This window comes from Lissotriton vulgaris, chromosome 10 (genome assembly GCF_964263255.1).
Source record: "Lissotriton vulgaris chromosome 10, aLisVul1.2, whole genome shotgun sequence".
Lineage (NCBI taxonomy): Eukaryota > Metazoa > Chordata > Amphibia > Caudata > Salamandridae > Lissotriton > Lissotriton vulgaris.
In genome coordinates this window covers 76806343-76818497 of record NC_141698.1, presented here as the reverse complement: position 1 = coordinate 76818497, position 12155 = coordinate 76806343, and positions in this window count along the sequence as shown.

The following is a 12155-nucleotide window of genomic DNA, read 5'->3' as shown; positions in this document are numbered from 1 at the left end:
GACCGATTAATGTATCAATAATGAAACAGGTCCTGCCCGCCAAATTAAGGTGGTTGAGGCAAGTGGGGACTGTTTAAAAGGTAGTCAATTGTTACCCGGGTCCCGAATGAAGCTCGTGGGCCGATCTTGTTAGTATCGATTCAGACCGGAAAAGGGGCAAAGGAACCGCCGCAATGGGGGTCTGTAACGTCGGACGAGTGAATACTCGTTCCGTCCATGGGAGGATATTGCCACATATTATAACACTGGACAAGTTTCACTGAAAACAGATGCAATAAATAAGCAGGGAATATAAAAAACAAGATATTAATCATATTTTTGCTTGCCTCCATTTTATGTGAACAGATTTCTGTAATTCCCATTTCAACTATTAGGGTAACATTGTATTATGTAACAGTGCCCAATAGTCCCACTTTGCACATAATTGACACTGTCCATTGCACCCAGCCATTTCACTGTGTGCAGTTATTGTTATACCCATTAAGCACCTAATGAATGCTCTTCACTATACTCAGTTTGCATACATTGTCCAGCTTCGTGCATGCAGCTTTTGCTGACCATGGTCTAGTTCCACAATGCCCAGTTAGGGCATCATTACCACTTTTTCTTAATGCCCCATTATGACTTCATGACACCTTCCATTATGCCCACTTAGAACTTCACTGCTAATTCAGGTCAGTTTTAATTGTGCCTAGTCAGCTTACCATGCCTAGTTCCATTGAGCAGGTAGCTCATCATAGCTAGTTTCAGTTATGCACAGTTAACGCATCATGGGCAGTTTTCATTTTCTAGTTGGTATTTGTTATGCAGCTTGCCCGGTACAACCTTGGGATTGGTCAAATAATTCCTGGGTTCATGAAAACTGCGGGGGAGGGATGTGTGTGCAGAAATGCAATATATTTAGAATGACTTTGGTATGGCTGATGATGTCATAAAAGGTCCAACGCTATTCGTTGTCTGTTATTTTGCAGGAGGTGAGCTCCGCTTGCAGCTTGGTATTGTCTTAGTAGGGAATCGGCGTTGGCGGTGATTGGAATAAATACAGAATCCTGGGGAGAATATTCATCTTCAGTACATTAATATGACCCAACCAGGAGATGTGGAGCAGTTTCCACCACTGGAGGTCTTTCAAGATCGCCCTGCAAAGGCACGGCCAATTTGTCTTTGTCCAGAAGGATATGGCGCTTGTGATTGTAAGGCCTAGATATTGTATAGAATGCCGAGCCCACTGGAAAGTGGAGAGTGCCTGCAAATGGGGAGGCGGGGTGGTGGGAGTGTGAGATTAGGTGCCTGGGATTTTGCTAAATTGGTTTTGTACCCAGAGATTCACTTGATGGCATCCAGATTGTGAACCATCGCCGGGAGGGATGTATCCCGCTCTGTTAAGCGCTAGGAGAATGTCATCTGTGTACAGTCAAACCTTATGTTCCTGACCCCCGAAGGAGATGCCCTTGACTTCCCAAGAACGCCGCTGTTGAATAGTGAGGGGCTCCACCACTAGGGCAAAGAGTAGTGGGGACAGCAGGCAACCCTGCTGGGTGCCCCGGAGCCGAGGAAAAGGTTGAGTGGACTGGTCGTTGATACGAATAGAGGAGGTAGGTGCCAGATTAGAGGCCATGATTTTATTGATCATGACAGGGCCAAACCTGATCTTCTACAGAACCGTTCTCAGGAATGCCCAGCCCACACGGTCGAAAGCTTTTCGGCATCCAAGGAGAGGAGAAGAGCAGGAGTGGAGTGTCTCTAAGCTTTCTTGACTAGGTGTGCCAGGCGGCGAATGTGTTGGGTCCCTGTTAGAGTCAACCAAGGGAGAAGCTTCTCTAATCGGTTGGCCAGAATTTTGGTATAGAGCTTTGCATCTGTATTTAAGAGGACGACCTGGTGATAGGATGAAGAGAGCACCGGATTCCTGCCTGGTTTAGGGTTCAAACTAATTTCAGAGTTGGACATGGAAAGCGTGAGTTATAGAGTGTGAGCAAGTGGGCTAGGCGCTGGGGCAGGAAGGTCATGTAGAAGGTCAGGTGAGGTCATCGGGCCAGGCGTTTTCCCCTTGTGGAGCTCCGGAAGCGCTCTGTGGAGCTTTAGCAGCTGTGAAGGGCTCCTCCAGCGTGCAGGGTCCAGAGATGACCAGGGGCTGTTTTGGAGATATATATAGCGATCGAAGCTGGGTCTTCCCCCCCAGAGGCATAGAGGTTCCAATAATAATCTTGGAAGGCCTTGTGTTTATCTGCCTCTTGGACTGCTCATCCACAATTGCCTTGCTAAACCTTTACAATCTGAGATCTCGCTTGTTGGTGTTGCACCCGGCGCCAAAGATGGAGCCTACTTTATCTCCACCCTCATTAGTTTTTGTTTCAGAATGAGTAGGGAGCACTCGGTATTATTGACTTGATGAGCCCCATATATGTCCCCCAAAATGGCCAGTTGACGCTTTGCATGAGCGTGGATGCTGTTTAACAGTACTTTCTAGCGCAACAATGTCTTTCGTGAGTTTGGCCCCCAGTAAACACGCCTCACAAGTCCTGGCAATGGAGATGGAGGTCAGCGTATGGTGGGGGCAGCAGCTACACAGTGTGCTCTGTCAAAGACCATGGGAGTAAGGTCTGGGTCCCTTCGAATGGCCATCAGGAGGCCCCTAGGATATGATGCCTTCCCCCTCTGCCCTGTGAGGGATGCCCCTGATGCGTAGATTGTTGCAACATCGCTGATTTTCCAGGTCCTCCTGTTTGGCTTGGAGTTCGATATTTTGTTCCTCCAATGCGTTGACTCTTCTCCACAGGCCCACTTGGTCAACTGCTCAAGAGTCAACAATGCGTTCCAGATCGATGACCCAATCTCTTACTACTGTGATGTCCTTGCGTAACTTATTGAGACAGCTTTTGAAATCATCATGGGGGAGCTTATGTCACGATGTCCTGGTGCTCCAACGCTTCGCAGGGGCAGTACTGACGAATGTCCCGATCACCCTTCCACCGGTACCCTCGCTTCAAGAGCAAGACCACCAGCAGAAGGGAAAGGGGAAGTGGACAGAGAAGAGAATACCTGTACTTCGACTGGCACCTCTATCTTCTAGTGACTGCTATATTTCTTGCCGTCTACTCTGAAGGTGCCTAATACACAGAAGGGAGAGAAGCAGAGAATATACCACAAACCTTTCTTCACTACGCAGACTGTTCTTAAAGGTAAACAAAACTTGTCCTACCAGTTTTAGCCCAGGTATTTGCCTCTCTTCTATAATGTGAATTGTTATCTGGCTGAGCTTCCTGCTGTGAAGACATAAGCATACATTAGTTTCTCTACCCCAGGTAATTCTTCTCACTCTCCCTCTGACTGAACTTGTACCTGTGAAGCCTTATGCCAGACTTGGTCTCGGGGTTTCTGTGAAGGTGAGTATACTCGACAGCTGTAGCAGTAATAGTTCAACAGTCTTTCCGTAGCACGCAAAAAGGAAATAGGGAGGTAGAAAAGGGAAGGAAAGGAAAAGAAAAACGCAAGGGGAATGTCCGGGGGAAGATACGAATGCTGGACAATTAAGTTCTTGTACTTGAAGGCTTGACGTGAAGATATAACACCTTACTTGTCGAGTTCTGCAACCTCTTCTGCTCTATACACAAATTTGTCGAGTCTTCTCAGAAGCAAGGACTTCTCAGGAAACTGCTGTGACGTCTCGCTGACCACTTGTTACCGCTCTATGGATAGCGGTCGGAAACTCTGTCAGGAATGCGGTGCCTCTCTGAACTGTGAGAGCGCACTGTGAGAATTTATACTTCAATAGTCTCTGAAACACTCTGTTACTATTAACTCTCTGACTTTCTGCTATTTATTTCTACTATTCTCCCGTCATGAATAATTGACGCGGAGCAGCGACAAGGAAAAGCTTCTCGAACGGAATCTTCGTTGAAGTGCGCAGTTAGAAGCGCGCGACTTCCAGAAGTCCACTAGAGGGCGCACCTCTCAAATACTCTAAACGGAACATTGCGCGGCCATCTTAGGGAGGTGACCTATGTACAGTCTTATCAGTTCTCTGTTTGATAACCCTGATTACCTCCGGAATTTCTCAGCTTACCAGAGGAGCAAGGGAACCAAACATTAGCTCGTGTAGAACGGGGCAGAAACAGGGATTTAGATAACTGTCTTGAGGAACCTACAGTAGCTACTCGGTGAATCCTGACAGCTTATCTCTTGGCGTATATCTGACATAATCTTTTATAGGGAGGGTGGGGGTGCCGCAGGGGGCTGTGGGGCCAACTCTCTATTGGTGCCATGGCTGATTTGGCCCAGAGAGAAACCAACGAGCTATTCATGGCAGCCCTACCGCTGGACATGTCAGGCAAGACCACTGCATTGTGGCTTGCAGGAGGAGGCGAGAGAGCAGGACAACACAGTTCGGAGATCAGTGAGGAAGGCTGGCACCAGGACGTGGGAGGCCAATTCAGCAAAAGCCAGTTCAGCAAAAGGCACCCCCGCGGGTGCAGGAGGACCAGGTACCCCAGAAAAGGCACAGCAAAGAGTAGATAGGTGAGGAGCAGGCCCCCCTGCAAGGAGGCAGGCAGGTGCAGAGCCAAGTGAAGTTGGTGCACCACAGGGACCCATGGAGTCCTGTCAGCGGAGTAAGGCCAGAAAGGCCCTCCAGCACATCTGCAGGGCGCAATTGCTTCAGTAGTGCATCCAGTCTGGGGAGCCGCACAAGTCTTTTTTTTACCCAAGAGCTACAAGAGCGGCCAGGGGCATTCAGCGGGCATCCAGAGGGCAGAGGGTTTCCGTCCATTGGCCCTTGTATGGGCGGCAGTTCACCCAGGATTTCCATGGGGTGGAGGCCCAGTTCCCAGTCCCCAGAGAGCAAAAGCTAGACCCACCAGGGCCATGGCTTTCCAAGGCTGGGGTGCCTGACTGCACAGATGCCGAGAGTGCCACAGGAGGCAAAACCGCAGCACACGTCCTCTCAGTCTGCCTTCCCAGCAGTCAACAGGGGCCACTCCAGAACGCTGCTCACGCTGCTCAGGTCCGGTTTGAGGACTACGAGGGCCATAACAGTAGATGGTTATGGTCTGCTAGGAGCATGGGGGTGGAGCAGCAGTTTCCAGTTGGTGTAAAAGAGGAGGAAGGGGTCCAGGGAGTGAGCCCACGCTGTCCCCCAAGCCCTGCAGCCAAAGTCTTGTGGCACCGGAGCACCCAGGCAAATCCCCTCTGGGCCCCGTCCCCAGTGCTGAAAGAGGTGTGGCACAGCGGCCAGGGTGGCTGACTGCAGAACACGGGGGCTCAAATTTCAATCCTAGTTGGCGATGGCAGGTTGCCCTGCACCATGTGAATCTGGGTAATAGCTTGCTTAATCTTCCTGACGGCCCCAGCGCATTGACACCCTCGGGTAATTGCTCGCGCTTTACAAATACTGGTATTGGTCCCGGAGTGGAGGGAGACGCCTGCCCCTAGGGCTGAGCCTAGTCCACGGACATGGCAAAGCCTACTGGCAGCACACCCGGGGTCCCCACAAGGGGGGGTGGCGGGGCTCGAGAAAGGCAGCCCCCTACCTCGGCACTCCACCAGCAGGGGCGATCTCAGTGGGCTGGGGGCTAGGAAGCAGAGGGCGTACCATGTCAAAGGCAGCTCCAGCCACATCCTGTTTTGGGCCAACAGGTCGCTCCTTGCCAGGGTGGAGTGGCGTCGCGGACTTCGACACACAGCAGGCGGGCGTCCCTCGGGCCCAGATCCAGGTGGGAAGCTCCAGGGACAGCAGCAGCCAGCAGCAGGCCCAGCATCTGTCAGGTGCTCCCACCGTGGTGTAGTGCTCTAGGGTCACCCAAGGCAAAATGGCGGTCGGGGTCTCCGCAACCCAGGGGTGGCATGAAAGCTGGTGCTCCGGAAGCACAGGGGACAGAGGCAATGCCTTCCCCATCACCCAACAATGCTGGAGGTGCTCAAGTGTCCCTGCAAGCCAATTTCTGGACGATGGAGGAGCTGTGAAAGGTTTTGAGGCCCGATGGCAGCATCAGCTTCGAGCACTCATGCCCTGCGCCTTGCTCGGTCAGGCCATGCCCCGCTGTTCCAGTAACCTTTGATACCTTCAGCTAATGGTCTTGCTATCAGCCAGATTGGAAAATGAAGCCCTGATCACATCTCATGGATCATGCTGCCAGACTCCACATCAATCTATGGGAGCACAGATCTTGATCCCAAAGTTTGGAATGCTTTCGATACTGAGATCCAAACACCCCTTCCCATCATGGCCTTGTATGGTTTAGAAAAAGCCTTCCTACTGGTAAAATCCAGAACCACTCACATGTCATATTTTATGCCCTCTTTTTGCAGCTTGCTCTGGAGGCGAATTAGTTTGGCATCTTTGTGCCTCGTGAAGGAAGCATAAGCATGAATTTTATTTTTGAAGGAGGCTTCGAGTGGGCCTCCTGCCACCATAATGGACGAGTCACGGTGGGCAGCTGGTAATAAACAAAAGACAGCTTGAAGAGCGCATAACTGTTGTAAAAATGTTGATAGCATGTAGCAGAGGAAGGCTTGACAAAAGAGCGGGTTTTGGAACTATTTCAAAAACTTTTCTTTAGTAATAACCATCAAATATTAATCGTTTTTTTGCTTGACTTTTTATACAAACTGTTTGTGTTGTCAAGGCTTACTTTCTAGCAAAGTAGCATTGTTTTTTCTTTGTTTAAGTAAAACACTGGAATCAAAGTTCCTTCCACGCTTCTCCCCCTCCCCCCTTTCTCTTTTTTTATCCGTAGGGGAGCTGGTGTGTGTAAAACGCACTGAGCGTCAGGGCTGCCGTCTAAACTTCAAATGTGCGCTGTAAATTCTGCCGAGGAATTTGTTTAACCTCTAACCTCAAAGAAATAAGTGGAGTGCTAAACGTCTTGGCACGTACAGCAATATTTTTACAACACTTGGCAGTGTGGCAAGAAGTCTGCGGGAGGCTTAAAAATACGACACTGAATACAGGGCCCTGTGAGAAGGTGCTGGCCTGGTTGGCATGTTACACGTATGCAGGTCTCAAGGGGGGGCCCTAACTGACTGGTGGCTTTAAGACTCATAAAACACAGCACATAAAACACTCTCGTGACATCTGGGCCTCCCCTTACCTGAAGCATGGGGGTGTGGAAGCACGCTCGGTCTGATGAATGGTCATATTAATAAAACGTTCAAGAGTTCCTTATAGATGCTTCTAGGCACTTTGCATATACAGTTCTGGAAGCCATTAAGTGTGCCTTTATATGATTCTGAACCTTCTAAGCTCTCCTAAACGTCCTCCAATCCACGAGAGCTTCTCTTGGCAGAGCAAAAGTTTTTTGTTACGTTTGTAAGTTGCACATTTTTTTGTAGCGCCTATCTGCCAATTCCGTGGCCTCTTAGCACTTTTGGATGCAAATATATGTGAAGATGGTTGAGGTGTGTCCATAAAGGAGTTGAGGACAGACCATATTTCATGTAATGAGTAGGGTGTCATGTTGGCTGTTAATCTTTCCCTTCAGTTGTGTTTGGAGGAGAAGAAGTAGGTGATGAGACATGCTGTCCAAACCTGTGCCCGGTTGAAGAGTCCACAATTTATCTATGCAGGTTTCATCACAGCGGAAATGTCGTTCTTTGGCATTTCACCTTACTTATGTAATCTGAGAGGTGAAGGACTTTTTTTCGGGGTGATGTGGGACTTCCTACTGTATGGCGTGTCACTGAACAGGAGTTTGCAGACTGCCTTCATGAGTAACCGTGTGGAGTGTAAGTGGTTGGCTCCTTTGATTGCCATTTGCTAGTTCTGGAAGCTACTGAGCAAACCCTCTTCCTGAAAATGTAGGATAATTTCAAACATCTCCCAAATCAGTATTGGGTGTAAGGATATCGCTTGATGGAAGAAGACACTTCTGGCCAGTAATATCCGTGCGCCAATTGCATATGGAATCCTAGGCCGAATTAGCCAATCACCACTTTTCTGCCAATGGTGACCAATCATCTGGAGGGAGTGAACTATGCTTTTAAGATGCACATTCTGTCTTCGACGGAGCTGTGATCAAGGTTGGGCTTATAATGCAGACAGAGATAGGGCACACACCATCTAGAACAAAATCTGTGTTTTGCTGGCCAGTATGCAGGGGAGGCAACAGTGAGGTATGTGGTATGGTATCAGTGACCCCACAGCCCTCTTTCTGACCAACCATGTAATTTCTGCACAGTTCTTCAATGAAGCATTAGCAGATATCACATTGCTAACAGTCCAGTGATTCAAACACCCCTGTTTATCACCCATCCAGGCAGAGAGGAAAGCGGTCAATTTTGGAAATCCTCTCTCATCTGATTTACTGATGTTTCATCTTAATATCAACTCAGTAATATTGTTGGTCAGCAATATCATCAGTAACAATATCATGATGTCAAGAAAATTGTAGGGCAATATATTGAAGGTTAGATTTTCTTTTACTTTCTAGAACATATATTTGAAAGTAATACTGATTTCTTCAGTACTGTTGTATTTATTAACTAGCTTTCATTTATTAGTGTTTATTTTAGTTTTTTTAATTTTAGATTACATTTATGGTATTTAATTAATTATTGTTTTATTATAAATGTTTACCTTTTTGGCTGGTGAGTGGGTTTCTAGGGAAGTGAGTTTAAATATAAATATATATTTGGTAATTGGTTTTAATTGTTAATTGGTTGGGTGATTATGTAAATTAGTTTAATAAATGCTTAATAATTCATTTTGTCATTTTTACATTTTTATTTTAAAATTTGAAATAGTCTAAGGATTTATTAAAATTATTTGTTTTTCAATTCAACATAATAATTGTATTTTTATTTATTTATCTATTAGGGGTCATAAAAACAAGGAACAGCGTTAAAATTATCGCCACTTTAGTGGCATGAAACTGCCGCTAAAGTGGCGATAATGGGCTTGTTAATGTGCTCTTAAGAATTCCAACAGAAGCCCATGTTAACACCAGAACATGGGCTTCTATTGGAATTCTCAAGAGCATATTATCAAGCCCATTATCGCCATTTTAGCGGCAGTTTCCTGCCGCTAAAGCGGCGATAATTTTAACGCCATTCCTTGATAATATGCCCCTTAGTGTTTAATGGAGCGCAAACGTGACCCGTTAGGGTATCAGAGCACTTTACACGGCTAAACAGGATGTTTACAAAAATTCAGAACAGACGAATCATGTGGACGTTATTCCGTGATGAACAGGATATTGCAATGAGAGGGAATAGGCGAACATGGGTAAAACTTGAGGGAGAAAGTCAAACCTTAGCGGGAGCAGAGGCTGGCTGAACAGCACCAGTCTCTGCCCCATAAAGTGAAAGTGAAGTTCGAATGAAGCAAAAGGAAATAGCAAGAACCATTATACAAGACATTGCGTAGGGTACATCAAGGAAAGCAGATTGGCATACACTGGTGGAGGTCAAGAAGAGAGCAGCTGAACTGTATATGCACTGAGAGTGTTATGGAAGAAATTTGCCCATAAATAAATTCTTTGCTTCTTTTTTGCATTACATTTTACATTTATTTTATTATTTTACTTTGTTGGTGGACTATTGGGTTTCTAGGGGAGCAAATTTGGAAGATTATATATATATATAAATATATATTTTTTATTATTGTTTTATTATTTTTTATTATTCATTAGATAATTGAGTAAATGTTAGTAACATTTTATATGTTAAAGCTTTTAGTTATTACATTTTATTTTTTTTATTTTGAAATTCATACTTTTTTATGGACTACTTACAATTGTTTTGTAATCATATTGATTGGATTAATTTGTAATTAATTGCAATGAAATGATTTATGTTTTGCTGGTTTGCTCAGATTGAAGGGGAGTAGGATGGGACGCTTATTTTTAGGTGATTATACATTTTCCCATACTAGTTCTGTTCATTAATATGGTAATTTTACAGTATATGTTTTTTATTTTGATTATTAACATTCTGTATTACTTTCAAATAGCTTTAATAATTAATCTAAAAGTTGTTTTTAAATGTAATTAATTTCTAAGTTTACTTAACTGTAAAATAACTAATTGCTGAAGGTTTTAAAAAACAATCTATTATCACTAATATATATTTTAATTGGTAGTATTTAAGCTTGGAGCTGGAATAGTAAATGCAACCCTTTCAGAGTTTACAAATTTCCCAAATGTAAGTTAGGTTGGTGTAGGACTAGTTAATCTGACCCCTCCAGAGTCCAACACTTTTCCAAAGTTAGATTATGTAGGAGTACAAATCATAAATGTGACTAAGGCTTCCAGATTCTGTTTTGTTGATTTTTACAGATGAATACAGATAGAAAATCATCTATTTATCTGTATCTATTAATGTTTAAATATGGAAAAATACAGAAAACCTCTTCTTATGAGTGATGTTTGATACTGTGTATCATAAGCGCTAGGCCAATAGCTGTACAGATCAACACGCAGTGGAATAAAAACAATTTCAATTTTCCCTAAAGAAATTTAAAGTTAAAGATGTGTACGTGCATTAAAATGCTAATCTCAAATCAGTGGATGCGTGAGTAATGAATTATATAAGACTTCCAAAGCACTAAGACCCATATGGCATCCATTTGAAGGTGTCACTTTAGCGGTTAAATACATGTGGAAATATAGTAATTTCCACATTATTCGCCAAACACAGAGTAAATACAGATAAAAGTGCAAAAAATAAATATGGATAAAATCCGGGGAAAAGTCTAAAAAATAATACTATAAACATGGAAGCCCAACATATGACTTTTCCTTTAACAATTGTTATGTGAAATGCTGCTAATTGTGAGATTAAGCCATGCATTTTTATGACTTTTATTTAAATATTCTACTTTTACACACTCATTTTCTACTTTTCTGCTTTTTATCCTTATCTTTTAATTCTATTTTTTTTACTGCAAATTCTGCCCCTTCATAGTTCCACATGCTTCTAAACAACCCCTCTTCACCATTCTAGAAGCTTCTAAGGTGTTGGAAACAGTGAAGGTAAGACTGAAGCAGGACAAAAGCGAAAGCAACAAGAAGCCAGGAGCTCGAGGACTCTGGCAGGAGAAGCAGGGTCAGGTCAAGGTTTGCAGGCCCTGTACTAGCAGAACGTGTGAGCCCTCTGTAGACTTTTATAATCGCTCTGTCACCTCATCACACATGTGAAGTTGTACTTTCACTACGTCGATGTCACTGCAATCTACATCTGTTACAATGTGATAGACTAGTGACAAAGCCTTCCAGGTGTCGACACTTCCTTTTTCATTAAATTTGGATTTTCTACTCTAGCACTACAGTGATTTCCAATATGTTCTGTTGTTTTTGAGGTGAAAAGTGTGGCATACAAGGACTCAAATTACATAAGCTGCGAGGCACACATTTGTTATCTTTTATACTGGGTGGGAGTGACAAGTAATCCCCCCGCACATCAGAACTATACCATCCTATGCAGAATTCAAGAGCCAACTCAAATCCTTGTGCCATATCCGTTCCCTTGGTTGCGGGTAACTTGGATCAGCAAGCGTCCCCGGAATCCATGCGGTAACATTGAATCCTGTTATCAAGAAGTCCTGCTGTCCGAACTTTTCCTCATTCCAAATTGTCGCTCGCTGATCGCTTTTATTGGGTTTGTGTCATGTTGTTCTCTTTTTCATTCCCTCTACTGTAAAGCGCACTGCTACCTTCGGGTCTTGTTAGCGCTATAGAAAACTTCTAAATAAATAAATAAATAGACCCGTTTTGAGCTACATAAACTGCATAATATATTTTTCTTAAGTTACTCTGGCATAAGCTGTGCACCTGATACTTTTCAAACGTTTCCGCATTTGACAAAGTATGCCTTTTATACGTGGATAATTTTCGGAAGAGTCGTTTTATGTCATATAAGTTTGTTTATCTGCTAAAGAAAAGACACAATTAATCGGCAGTGACATAACTGAGCACTGGTGGGGAATTTATACCCCTTGCGGGGTTTATTTGCCACCTTGAAATGCACGGAAATATGTTCATTGACTGTGTTAGCACTGCCGGTCGACATTGCCACAAGTGTTATTTACTGCCAGTGGCAATTTCATACTACCTACACCACTCTGGTCTTCCTGTGGGGTAATATTAGAGGGAATTCCACAGTCAACATGTTACTAAGGGCCTTATTGTGAGTTTGGTGGTCTGTGAACCGCAGTACCTGCG